General features: G+C 36.3%; 1 non-coding gene across 1 annotated transcript; it reads right to left on the bottom strand.

The window, feature by feature from the left end:
* Positions 1-8,623: 8,623 nt before the first annotated feature.
* On the bottom strand, positions 8,624-8,727 carry LOC112793176 (small nucleolar RNA R71). The gene has a single exon (XR_003197882.1). It is a non-coding gene; the product is annotated as a small nucleolar RNA R71 (small nucleolar RNA).
* Positions 8,728-13,517: the final 4,790 nt, after the last annotated feature.

The raw sequence follows: 13,517 nt of genomic DNA on the forward strand, positions 1-13,517 counted from the left end.
TGATATAGAAATTTGACCAAAAAAATCTTAAAGAATAAAGACGTTGAAAATTTTAAACTATAGCAATTTTGCCCATACAATTCAAGATTTTACACTTATTGATGGATTGATATAAGGCCCTAAAAAATATGTTCCCAGTTAGAGTTACAAAGAATTAAAGAGAAAGAAAATTGACAAACAAACTGATATAATTACTTTCATTTATCAGGCATCAACTTGCAATAATAAAAAATATAGGTACTAAATAACATAACCCAATGGAAAAATAGTTATAACTAGCATTTAAACAAATCATATTCATATCTAATGAATACAATTATACAAGAAATGGATCAGGATTCCATAGTTACTCCTATAAGTTATTTACTTAGTTCTATTAATTGCTAGATGCCAATTGAAAGTGGATCACATATTGATTTAAAGATAGATCGTAACAACTTGATTTCCTAAATTTTGTTAAGACATAATATGTTACCAAAGAATTGTATGTTTCAAAGTTATTTTAAAGTTTTTTTTTTACTTATTGATCACATATTTCATGTTTTAATAATCAAACTTTTAGAAAGGGGAAAAATTTAATAAAATAGTGTATGTAGACGAGTTATTGTACGATGAACTAAATGTAAAAAATAATAAATTTTAGTTATTCTGAGACTTTGGTAGAATAAATGTGTTTAAATATGCATCAAATATATGAGTCATATAGCAACAGACCTTAGGTAAAACACATAATGAAAATTCTGAGCTCATTAATCTAAGTTTGACCATAGAACTCTGAGGATAATTATATGAAAGGAACCAAAAGAATGGTTACCCATAAAACTCTTATTCAAGTAAGAAAATGGATCTCCATGATATGGAGGAACATTGACTACTGCAGAAGACAGTTTATAAATTTCTTTTCAACATTGATAGGATGGAGAGAATACCAAAGATGGACGAGAAGGAGAACTGTGTCAAGTCTTCAAGAGAACAATATGCATTTACTTTCAATGGAAGTATCTATCTTAAAAAAATTTTCATCTTCGAAAATTGTTATAACACAGAGAAAGTTATGTTAACACCCATTTTTTTAACATCTCCAAGAAATCAAAGAAATCATATACATAGATATAAAGAGTTGGTGCAATGTAATGTAAAAATTTATAAAATAATTTGATGCATGTTAGAGAAGCCGGAACTTAACAGATAAGCATGACATTTGCTTAGAAGCTTCCACGAAGCATGAAAACCAAACTTTTTAACCCTTGTTGCATCATCTTCCTTATTTAACGATCATGTTCTAAGGAGTTAACGTAACACTTGTTATATCTAGGAATTATACGTGCATCAAAACAACCTCGAGTTTACTTGAAAGGGTATAGAACTTTAGAAAAAAGAACAAGTGACAAAGACAATATTCGCATGAACTTGGAAGGATCAATAAAAATATATTAGATCAAAATGAGTTCAAGCTAAATCAAAGATGTACAAAGTTCATAAAAATATGGAAGAATGGTCCAAGTTACAAGTAAACAAGGATGGTCAAAAGCCATGAAGTGTGCTGGAAGGAAAAATTAAATTGCAAGAAGGAATCTTGAATCCGAAGAACTTCAATGGGTGTAAGAACAGAAAAATTAATTAGCCAATATTTAAAATAAAATAAAAATATAATTTAATTGTCAAGTATAGGTTGGAAATGACAAAAATATTAAATTAGAAAATTTAAAGGAGAATATAAAATTTAGCATAAAAATCTAACTTATCACGAAAGGGCGCGTACCGATTAAATTGGTCCGACACTGTGAGTGAGGAAAATTAATTAATGAGTAAATAAATTTAGAAAATTGAATTTTATAATTTGAAAAGATAAAAATAATTTATAGTAGAAAATCGAACACTTATTTTAAAGGTTTTAGCATGAAGTTGGGCCAAAGGGCTAAGCAAACAGACCTGGGCCATGATTGGGGCCCAAGAACCATTCAGTAAACCCCTAAATGTGCCAAGTTCAACCACTTCCCCCTTTTGATTTGTGAATGATGTTGAAGAGAAGAATGTAAACCCGCGAAATTAATAAATAATTAGCCAATAAATTAATTATTATTCAAAGAAATTAAGAAATTAAATTTTATAGTTTAGAGGAGTAGAAATATTTAAAATACGGATATTGACAGTAATTTTAAAGATTTTGGCTCAAAGTTAGGCCAACGGGCCGAACCTGTTGAACCAGGCCCAAGCCCACATACCCAACCCCCATATAAAAGCAAGCTTCAGCCTTTCTTCTCCTTTCCTATTTGAGTTCACGCAACAGAGAAAAGGATGGGAAACAAAACAAAAAACCATATTCCACTTCAAACTCCAATCCTCCGTAACTTTCAATATGGAGCTTTGATTGACGACCTGCTTGTGGCCACGGGTTCATCTTGTTGATCTCTTCAATTCTATCCAAACAAAGTGGTAAGTCTCTCTAAATTCTATGCCCAGTTCTCTATTCCTCCCTTTTCCACAAATTTAGTTTGGAATTTGAGTGATTTTGATTATTTTGGTGGTTTAGGTACAATCTAACATTGAATAATTGTTGAATCTTACTCCAATCATCAATGGGTAAGGTAAGGAAATTCTAAACGTCTATGGTTTGTCCAATTTTGTGTATCCTAGAGCTAATTTAGTGAATTGTATGAACTATCTTGATTTTATATTGATTTGGAGTTGAATTGTCAAATTAGAGCACTTGGGACGAAGCTTTGGGGGCTGGGAATCCAATTGGTGAGGACTTAGAGAAGTGGAAGCTTGAGGAACGGATGAATTTGAGGTGTTCCGTGCTTAAGGAGGAATAGACCAAGGTATGGTTTTGGTTTCTCGTAATTAATGTATAATGCATGTGAAAATATAGGCTAGTTGACTGTAGGATAAGTTTAATTATATGAATTGTTGAGGATTAGTGATCATTTCTAGTTATTGTGAACGGTTTGAATGGTTAGAGTGATGAAATTATTGTATATATTCATATAGGTGATATTCATGATGATTGATGTGTATATGAATGTAAATGGTGGAAATATAGGTGATATTGTGTTGAATGAGTTAATGTATCAAGTGCTTAGAATGTTGATTATGTAAGTGAATAAATGTTTGGTATAGAATAGGAATGATTGTGTTGGCCTGGATATGATTTGGTTGATTTTTGAATTGAGGTTTTGGAAAGAATGAGGTTTTAAATTCATTGGTAAAATGCTAATTTTTGACCAACTTTGGCAGTCATAACTTGGCTTTCAAACCCTCAAATTATTTAAAAACTTGTTTTGAACGAAAATTGGGTCCGTGAAGTGATGCATGGGAATTTGTCTCTCAACAAATTTCCTTCGGCAAGTATACCGAATTGTCGTCAAGTAAAAACTCACAATAGAGTGAGGTCGAATCCCACAGGGATTGATTGGTCAAACAATTTTAATTGGAATAATGCTCTAGTTGAGCTAAGCAGAAAGTGGATATAGAATTGAAGAAAATTAAATGGCAGGAAAGTAAATGACAGAAAATAAAGTGCAGAATCTTAAATGGGGAATTAGGATGATTAACATAAAAGTAAATGACAGAAAGTAAAGAAAATGGGTAAGATCAGAAATGGGGAAATCATTGGGTTCAGGAGGTGTTGCATTCTCCGGATCAAGTTCATTCTTATCTCTTCCGCAATCAATGCATTCATTGATCTCCTCGGCAATCTTAAGTGATTGAATCCCGATTCCTTGGCAATCCAATCTCTCTAAACTTGAACAATTTCTCAATTCCTTGATTTAATTACTCATGAGAAGAGATGAGGTATGGTCACTGATTATATCACATGTATTTCCAAATCAAAGTGTTGGTAGGGTTATATGTCACTATACCCATCCAAACCCAATTTGGTCCAACATGAGAAAGCATTTCTAGCATGATCTCCTTTCTAGTTCAAAACTACTCCTTTATATACTACTCTTCTTGGACTTCTAGTCAATTCTGCAAGTCTTGGATATGGGCCTTTGATCTTAAGTTGAAGCAGTTGGGAATCTTCAGTGGGCTCAGCTTTAGTTGTAGAGAGAAAGTGATGTAAGCATGGACTTTGGCTTGGGGCGTTAGTGGCATTAACGCTGAGTGCATTGTGGGTTCGAGAACGTTAGTGACAATCACTTTTCTCACTAACGTTCCCACCACATGGCCCACGTTAACTCCAACGTTAGTGGTACTAACGTGACCACTAATGTTGCCTTACAAACCTTCGCAAGTGTTATTAGGACTCACCTTTCCCAATAACGTTGCCTTGTGCCACTAGTCCTCACGTTAGAGCTCACGTTAACTAAGTTAACGTGGCTCTTAACGTGGTTATGTCTCATCTTCTCAAGTGTTATCGGGACTCACCTTTCCTAATAACGTTGCCTTGTATCCCTAGCCCTCACGTTAGAGCTCACGTTAACTAAGTTAACGTGGCTCTTAACGTGGTTATGAATGGCATCCCAACGTTAGTGACAAAGGTGAGTGTTACTAACGTTGGCTCATCAATTTCAACTCCACGTTAACTTTCACGTTAGTGGTCTTAACGTGACCACTAACGTGGGTGATGAGCGGATAATTTATACGCTTTTGGCATTGTTTTTAGATAGTTTTTAGTATAATCTAGCTACTTTTAGGGATGTTTTCATTAGTTTTTATGCTAAATTCACATTTCTGGACTTTACTATGAGTTTGTGTGTTTTTCTGTAATTTCAGGTAATTTCTGGCTGAAATTGAGGGACCTGAGCAAAACTCTGATAAGGAGGCTGACAAAAGACTGCTGATGCTGTTGGAATCTGACCTTCCTGCACTCGAAATGGATTTTCTGGAGCTACATAAATCCAAAAGGTGCGCTCTCAATGGCGTTGGAAAGTAGACATTCAGAGCTTTCCAGCAATATATAATAGTCCATACTTTATTCGAGGTTTGATGATGTAAACCGGCGCTCAACGCCAGCTCTATGCTGCATTCTGGAGTCAAACGCCAGAAACACGTCACGAACCAGAGTTGAACGCCAAAAACACGTTACAACTTGGCGTTCAACTCGAAGATAAGCCTCAGCTCGTGTAAAGATCAAGCTCACCTCAAACATACACCAAGTGAGCCCCGGAAGTGGATTTATACATCAATTACTTACTTCTGCAAACCATAGTAGCTAGTTTAGTATAAATAGAACTTTTTACTATTGTATTTTCATCTTTGGTCTCAGTTTTAATTTTATTATTCATCTTAGGAGACTATTGATCACGTTTTGGGGGCTGGCCATTCGGCCATGCCTGAACCTTCATCACTTATGTATTTTCAACGGTGGAGTTTCTACACACCATAGATTAAGGGTGTGGAGCTCTGCTGTACCTCGAGTTTTAATGCAATTACTACTATTTTCTATTCAATTCCGCTTGTTCTTATTCTAAGATATTCGTTGCACTTCAACATGATGAATGTGATGATCCGTGACACTCATCATCATTCTCACCTATGAACGCGTGACTGACAACCACTTCCATTCTACCTTGGACCGGGCGCATATCTCTTGGATTCCTTAATCAGAATCTTCGTGGTATAAGCTAGAATTGATGTTGGTATTCATGGGAATCCGGAAAGTCTAACCTTGTCTGTGGTATTCCGAGTAGGATTCCGGGATTGAATGACTGTGACGAGCTTCAAACTCGCGATTGTTGGGCGTGATGACAAACGCAAAAGAATCAAGGGATTCTATTCCAACATGATCGAAAACAGACAGATGATTAGCCGTTCTGTGACAGAGCATTTGGACCATTTTCACTGAGAGGATGGGATGTAGCCATTGACAATGGTGATGCCCTACATACAGCTTGCCATGGAAAGGAGTAAGAAGAATTGGATGAAAGCAGTAGGAAAGCAGAGATTCAGAAGGAACACAGCACCTCCATGCACTTATCTGAAATTCCCACCATTGAATTACATGAGTAACTCTATCTTTATTTTCTGTTTATTATTTATTATTATTCGAAAACCCAATAATCAATTATTATCCTCCTGACTGAGATTTACAAGGTGACCATAGCTTGCTTCATACCAACAATCTCTGTAGGATCGACCCTTACTCACGTAAGGTTTATTACTTGGACGACCCAGTACACTTGCTGGTTAGTTGTGCAGAGTTGTGACTAAGTGTGATTCACGTTTGAGAGCGCTACCAAGTTTTTGGCGCCATTGTTGATGATTACAATTCCGTGCACCAAGTTTATGGCACCGTTGCAGGGGATTGTTCGAGTATGGACAATTGACGGTTCGTCTTGTTGCTCAGATTAGGTAATTTTCTTTTTATTTTTCTTTTCAAAAAGTTTTCAAAAATATTTTTCAAAATTTTTTCTTTGTTTTCGAAAAATTATTCAAAATTTTTAAGAATGAATTCTAGTGTTTCATAAAGTATGTTGAAGCTTGGCTGGCTGTAAAGCCATGTCTAACTCAATTGGATTGAGGCTTCAAAACCATCAACATAGAGGCAAGTTAATTGGAATCTCAGTTGTTACATGCCTGATTTATATCTTCTAAAGCTGGCTGGCTATTAAGCCATGCCCAACCCTTGGATTGGAGCTTTAGGCTAATATTGAAAGATTCCTGGAATTCTTATTAAAAATTTTGGATTTCTTATTTTCTTTTTTTTTATTATATGTTTTTCGAAAAAATTAAAAGAAAATCCAAAAAAATCATAAAATCATAAAAAAAATAAAAAAATATTTTGTGTTTCTTGTTTGAGTCTTGAGACAATTTTTAAGTTTGGTGTCAATTGCATGTTTTTTAAAAAATTTATGCATTATTTTTCGAAAATTCATGCATTCATGGTGTTCTTCATGATCTTCAAGTTGTTCTTGGTAAGTCTTCTTGTTTGATCTTGATGTTTTCTTGTTTTCTGTCTTTTGTTGTTTTTTATATGCATTTTTCGTTTGTTAGAGTCCAAGCATTAAAGAATTCTAAGTTTGGTGTCTTGCATGTTTTCTTTGCATCAAAAATTTTTCAAAAATATGTTCTTGATGTTCATCATGATCTTCAAAGTGTTCTTGGTGTTCATCTTGACATTCGTAGTGTTCTTGCATGCATCATGTGTTTTGATTCATAATTTTCATGTTGTGAGTCATTTTTTATGTTTTTCTCTCTCATAATTAAAAATTCAAAAAATCAAAAAATATCTTTTCCTTAATTTTCTCATAATTTTCGAAAATTTGAGTTGACTTAGTCAAAAATTTTTAAAATTAGTTGTTTCTTACAAGTCAAGCCAAATTTTCAATTTTAAAAATCTTATCTTTTCAAAACTTTTTCAAAAATCATATCTTTTTCATTTTTTCTTACTAATTTTCGAAAATTTCTTTTTAAAAAAATATTTTTCAAAAATCTTTTTCTTAATTTTATCTTTATTTTCGAAAATTATGCTAACAATTAATGTGATTGATTCAAAAATTTGAAGTTTGTTACTTCCTTGTTAAGAAAGGTTCAATCTTTAAATTTTAGAATCTTATCTTTTAGTTTCTTGTTAGTTAAGTAATTAATTTTAATTTTAAAAATTAAATCTTTCTTATCTTATCTTTTATATCATATCTTTTTCAAAATTTTATCTTTTTCAAAAATTTGATTTTAAAATATCTTTTCTAACTTCTTATCTCCTTATCTTTTCAAATTTAATTTTCAAATCTTTTTCAACTAACTATTTGAATTTTTGTTTGTTTCTTATCTTTTTCAAAACCACCTAACAACTTTTCTCTCTCTAATTTTCGAAAATACCTCCCTCTTTTTAAAAAAATCTTTTTTTAATTAACTAATTGTTTTAAATTTTAATTTTAATTTTATTTCTTATCTTAATTTTCGAAAATCATTAACTCCTTTTCAAAATTATTTTCAAAAATTTCTCCCTCTCTCATCCTATTCTATTTATTTATTTACTAACACTTCTCTTCACCTCTCTTCATCTCACATCTCTGCCCCTATCCTCACCCTTGTGTTTGGATTCTCCTTTCTTTATTTCCTTCTTCTTCTACTAATAATAAGGAACCTTTTTATTGTGACATAGAGGATTCCTCTTCTTTTTTGTTCTCTTTTCTTTCATATGAGCAGGAACAAGGAAAAGGACATTCTTGTTGAAGCTGATCCAGAACCTGAAAGGACTCTGAAGAGGAAACTAAGAGAAGCTAAATTACAACAATCTAAAGACAACCTTGCTGGAATTTTCGAACAAGAAAAGGAGATGGCAGCCGAACCTAACAACAATAATGCAAGAAGGATGCTTGGTGATTATACCACACTTACGTCCAAGTTTGATGGAAGAAGTATCTCAATTCCTACCATAGGAGCAAACAATTTTGAGTTGAAACCTCAATTAGTTGCTCTAATGCAACAGAACTGCAAGTTTCATGGACTTCCATCAGAAGATCCTTACCAGTTCTTAACTGAGTTCTTGCAGATCTGTGAGACTGTTAAGACCAATGGAGTAGATCCTGAAGTCTACAGGCTCATGCTTTTCCCTTTTGCTGTAAGAGACAGAGCTAGAACCTGGTTGGACTCTCAACCTAAAGATAGCCTGGACTCCTGGGATAAGCTGGTCACGGCCTTCTTGGCTAAGTTCTTTCCTCCTCAAAAGCTGAGCAAGCTTAGAGTGGATGTTCAGACCTTCAAACAAAAAGATGGTGAATCCCTCTATGAAGCTTGGGAAAGATACAAACAGATGACCAAAAGATGTCCTTCTGACATGTTTTCAGAATGGACCATGATAGATATATTCTATTATGGTCTATCTGAGTTCTCTAAGATGTCATTGGACCATTCTTCAGGTGGATCCATTTACCTAAAGAAAACGCCTGCAGAAGCTCAAGAACTTATTGACATGGTTGCAAATAACCAGTTCATGTACACTTCTGAGAGGAATTTCGTGAATAATGGGACGCCTCAAAGGAATGGAGTTCTTGAAATTGATGCTCTGAATGCCATATTGGCTCAGAACAAAGTGTTGACTCAGTAAGTCAACATGATTTCTCAAAGTCTGAATGGATGGCAAAATGCATCCAACAGTACTAAAGAGGCATCTTTTGAAGAAGAAGCTTATGATCCTGAAAACCTTGCAATGGCAGAGGTAAATTACATGGGTGAACCTTATGGAAACACCTATAATTCATCATGGAGAAATCATCCAAATTTCTCATGAAAGGATCAACAAAAGCCTCAATAAGGCTTTAATAATGGTGGAAGAAATAGGCTCAGCAATATCAAGCCTTATCCATCATCTTCTCAGCAACAGACAGAGAATTATGAACAGAATACCTCTAACTTAGCAAATTTAGTCTCTGATCTGTCTAAGGCCACTTTAAGTTTCATGAATGAAGCAAGGTCCTCCATCAGAAATCTGGAGGCACAAGTGGGCCAGCTGAGTAAGAAAATCACTGAAACTCCTCCTAGTACTCTCCAAAGCAATACTGAAGAGAATCCAAAAAGAGAGTGCAAGGCCATTGATATAATCAATATGGCCGAATGCAAGGAAGAGGGAGAGGATGCGAATCCCAATGAGGAAGATCTCATGGGACATCTCTCAAGCAGGAAGGAGTTCCCTATTGAGGATCTAAAGGAATCTGAGGCTCATTTAGAGACCATAGAGATTCCATTAAATCTCCTTCTGTCATTCATGAGCTCTGAAGATTATTCTTCCTCTGAAGAGGATGAAGATGTAACTGGAGAGCAAGTTGCTCAATATCTAGGAGCCATCATGAAGCTGAATGCCAAGTTATTTGGTAATGAGACTTGGGAATGTGAACCTCCCTTGCTCATTAGTGAACTTGATACATGGGTTCAACAAACTTTACCTCAAAAGAAACAAGATCCTGGGAAATTCTTAATACCCTGTACCATAGGCACCATGACCTTTGAGAAAGCTCTGTGTGACCTAGGGTCAGGCATAAATCTTATGCCACTCTCTGTAATGAAGAAGCTGGGGATCATTGAGGTACAGCCTGCCTTATTCTCATTACAATTGGCAGACAAGTCAGTAAGACAAGCTTATGGATTAATAGAGGACGTGTTAGTAAAGGTTAAAGGCCTTTACATTCCTGCTGATTTCATAATCTTAGACACTAGGAAGGAGGAGGATGAATGCATCATCCTTAGAAGACCTTTCCTAGCCACAACAGAAGCTGTGATAGATGTTAACAGAGGAGAATTAGTCCTTCAATTGAATGGGGACTACCTTGTGTTTAAGGCACACGGCTATCCTTCTGTAACAAGGGAGAGTAAGCATGAAGAGCTTCTCTCAGTACAGAGTCAAACAGAGCCCCCACAGTCAAACCCTAAGTTTAGTGTTGGGAGGCCACAACCAAACTCTAAGTTTGGTGTTGAATCCCCACAACCAAACTCTAAGTTTGGTGTTGGGACTATACAACATTGACCTGATCACCCGTGAGGCTCCATGAGAGCCCACTGTCAAGTTATTGACATTAAAGAAGCGCTTATTGGGAGGTAACCCAATTTTTATTTATCTAATTTTATTTTTTATTTTATTGTTCTTTTATGTTTTATTAGGTACATGATCATGTGAAGTCACAAAAAAATATTAAAATTAAAAATAGAATCAAAAACAGCAGAAGAAAAATCACGCCCTGGAGGAAGGACTTACTGGCGTTTAAACGCCAGTAAGGAACATCTGGCTGGCGTTCAATGCCAGAACAGAGCATGGATCTGGCATTGAACGCCAAAAACAAGCAACGTCTTGGCGTTCAAACGCCAGGAATGCACCCTGAGGAGAGCTGGCGCTGAACACCAGAAACAAGCATGGAACTGGCGTTCAACACCAGAAACATGCTGCACATGGGCGTTGAATGCCCAGAACATGCATCACTTCGGCGTTTAAACACCAGAATTGCATGCAAAGGCATTTTACATGCCTAATTGGTGCAGGGATGTAAATCCTTGACACCTCAGGATCTGTGGACCCCACAGGATCATCTCAGGATCTGTGGACCCCACAGGATCCCCACCTACCATATTCTCCCCTCTTCTCAACATTCATCCTTTCTTTCCAATAAACACTCTTCTCCAAAACCCTTCACCAATCACCTCAATCTTTCTTTCCAACTACACCCTTCACCACTCACATCCATCCACTATTTCCTATAAACCCCACCTACCTTCAAAATTCAAAATCTCTTTTCCACCGAAACCCACTCTAAATGGCCGAACCCACTCCCTCTCCCCTCCCTATATAAACCCCTCCATTCTCCTTCATTTTCACACAACACAACCCCCTCTTCTATACCTTGGCCGAATACACCTCCCCCTCACTCTCCTCCATATTTTCTCTTCTTCTTCTTCTTTTTTTCTTCTCTTGCTTGAGGGCGAGCAATATTTTAAGTTTGGTGTGCTAAAAGCATAAGCTTGTTGTTTTTCCATTACCATTGATGGCACCTAAGGCCGGAGAAACCTCTAGAAAAGGAAAAGGGAAGACAAAAGCTTTCACCTCCGAGTCATGGGAGATGGAAAGATTCATCTCCAAAGCCCATCAAGACCACTTCTATGATGTTGTGGCCAAGAAGAAGGTGATCCCTGAGGTCCCTTTCAAGCTCAAGAAAAATGAGTATCCGGAGATCCGACATGAGATCCAAAGAAGAGGTTGGGAAGTTCTAACCAACCCCATCCAACAAGTCAGAATCTTAATGGTTCAAGAGTTCTATGCCAATGCATGGATCACTAGGAACCATGATCAAAGTAAGAACCCGAACCCAAAGAATTATCTTACAATGGTTCGGGGGAAATACTTAGATTTTAGTCCGGAAAATGTGAAGTTGGCGTTCAACTTGCCCATGATGCAAGGAGATGCACGCCCCTACACTAAAAGGGTCAACTTTAATCAAAGGTTGGACCAAGTCCTTATGGACATATGTGTGGAAGGAGCTCAATGGAAAAGAGACTCCAAAGGCAAGCCAGTTCAACTAAGAAGACTGGACCTCAAGCCTGTGGCTAGAGGATGGTTAGAATTCATCCAACGCTCCATCATCCCCACTAGCAACCAATATGAAGTTACTGTGGATCGGGCCATCATGATCCATAGCATCATAATTGGAGAGGAAGTAGAAATTCATGAAGTTATCTCCCTTGAATTTTACAAAATAGCCGATAAGCCCTCTACTTTGGCAAGGCTAGCTTTTCCTCATCTTATTTGCCATCTATGTTACTCAGCTGGAGTTATCATAGAAGGAGACATCCTCATTGAGGAAGATAAACCCATCACTAAGAAAAGGATGGAGCAAATAAGAGAGCCCACTCATGGACCCCAAGAGACGCATGAGGAAGCTCATCACCAATAAATCTCGGAGATGCCTCAAGGGATGCACTTTCCCCCCAACAACTATTGGGAACAACTCAACACTTCTCTAGAAGATTTGAGTTATAATGTGGATCAATTAAGGGTGGAACATCGAGAGCACTCCATCATTCTCCATGAAATTAGAGAAGATCAAAGAGCAATGAGGGAGGAGCAACAAAGGCAAGGACGAGATATAGAAAAACTCAAGGACATCATTGGTTCTTCAAGAAGAAAGCGCCACCATCACTAAGGTGGACTCATTCCTTATTCTTAATTTTTTTTTCTGTTTTTCAGTTTTTATGCTTTATGTGTGTTTATGTTTTGTGTCTTTACTTCATGATTATTAGTATGTAGTAACCATGTCTTAAAGCTATGAATAAATTCCATAAATCCTTCACCTCTCTTAAATGAAAAATGTTTCTAATTCAAAAGAACAAGAAGTACATGAACTTCGAAATTATCGTTGAATTTAGTTTAATTATATTGATGTGGTGACAATACTTTTTGCTTTCTGAATGAATGCTTGAACAGTGCATATTTTTGATCTTGTTGTTTATGAATGTTACAATTGTTGTTTTTGAAGCAAGAAAAAGCAGTGAAAAAGCAAAGGCTTGCGGAAAAAAAAGTGGCGAAAAAAATTTTAGAAAGAAAAAGAAAAAGCAAGCAGAAAAAGCCAATAGCCCTTAAAAACAAAAAGGCAAGGGTAAAAAGGATCCAAGGCTTTGAGCATCAATGGATAGGAGGGCCCAAGGAACTAAAATCCAGGCCTAAGCGGCTAAATCAAGCTGTCCCTAACCATGTGCTTGTGGCATGCAGGTCCAAGTGAAAAGCTTGAGACTGAGTGGTTAAAGTCGTGATCCAAAGCAAAAAGAGTGTGCTTAAGAACCCTGGACACCTCTAACTGGGGACTTTAGCAAAGTTGAGTCACAATCTGAAAAAGGTTCACCCAGTCATGTGTTTGTGGCATTTATGTATCCGGTGGTAATACTGGAAAACAAAGTGCTTGGGGCCACGGCCAAGACTCATCAAAGTAGCTGTGTTCAAGAATCAACAAACTTAACTAGGAGAATCAATAACACTATCTGAAATTCTAAGTTCCTAGAGATGCCAATCATTCTAAACTTCAAAGGATAAAGTGAGATGCCAAAACTGTTCAGAAGCAAAAAGTTACAAGTCCCGCTCATCTAATTAGAAT

The sequence above is a fragment of the Arachis hypogaea genome, chromosome 3 (genome assembly GCF_003086295.3).
Source record: "Arachis hypogaea cultivar Tifrunner chromosome 3, arahy.Tifrunner.gnm2.J5K5, whole genome shotgun sequence".
In the NCBI taxonomy this organism is placed as follows: Eukaryota; Viridiplantae; Streptophyta; class Magnoliopsida; order Fabales; family Fabaceae; genus Arachis; species Arachis hypogaea.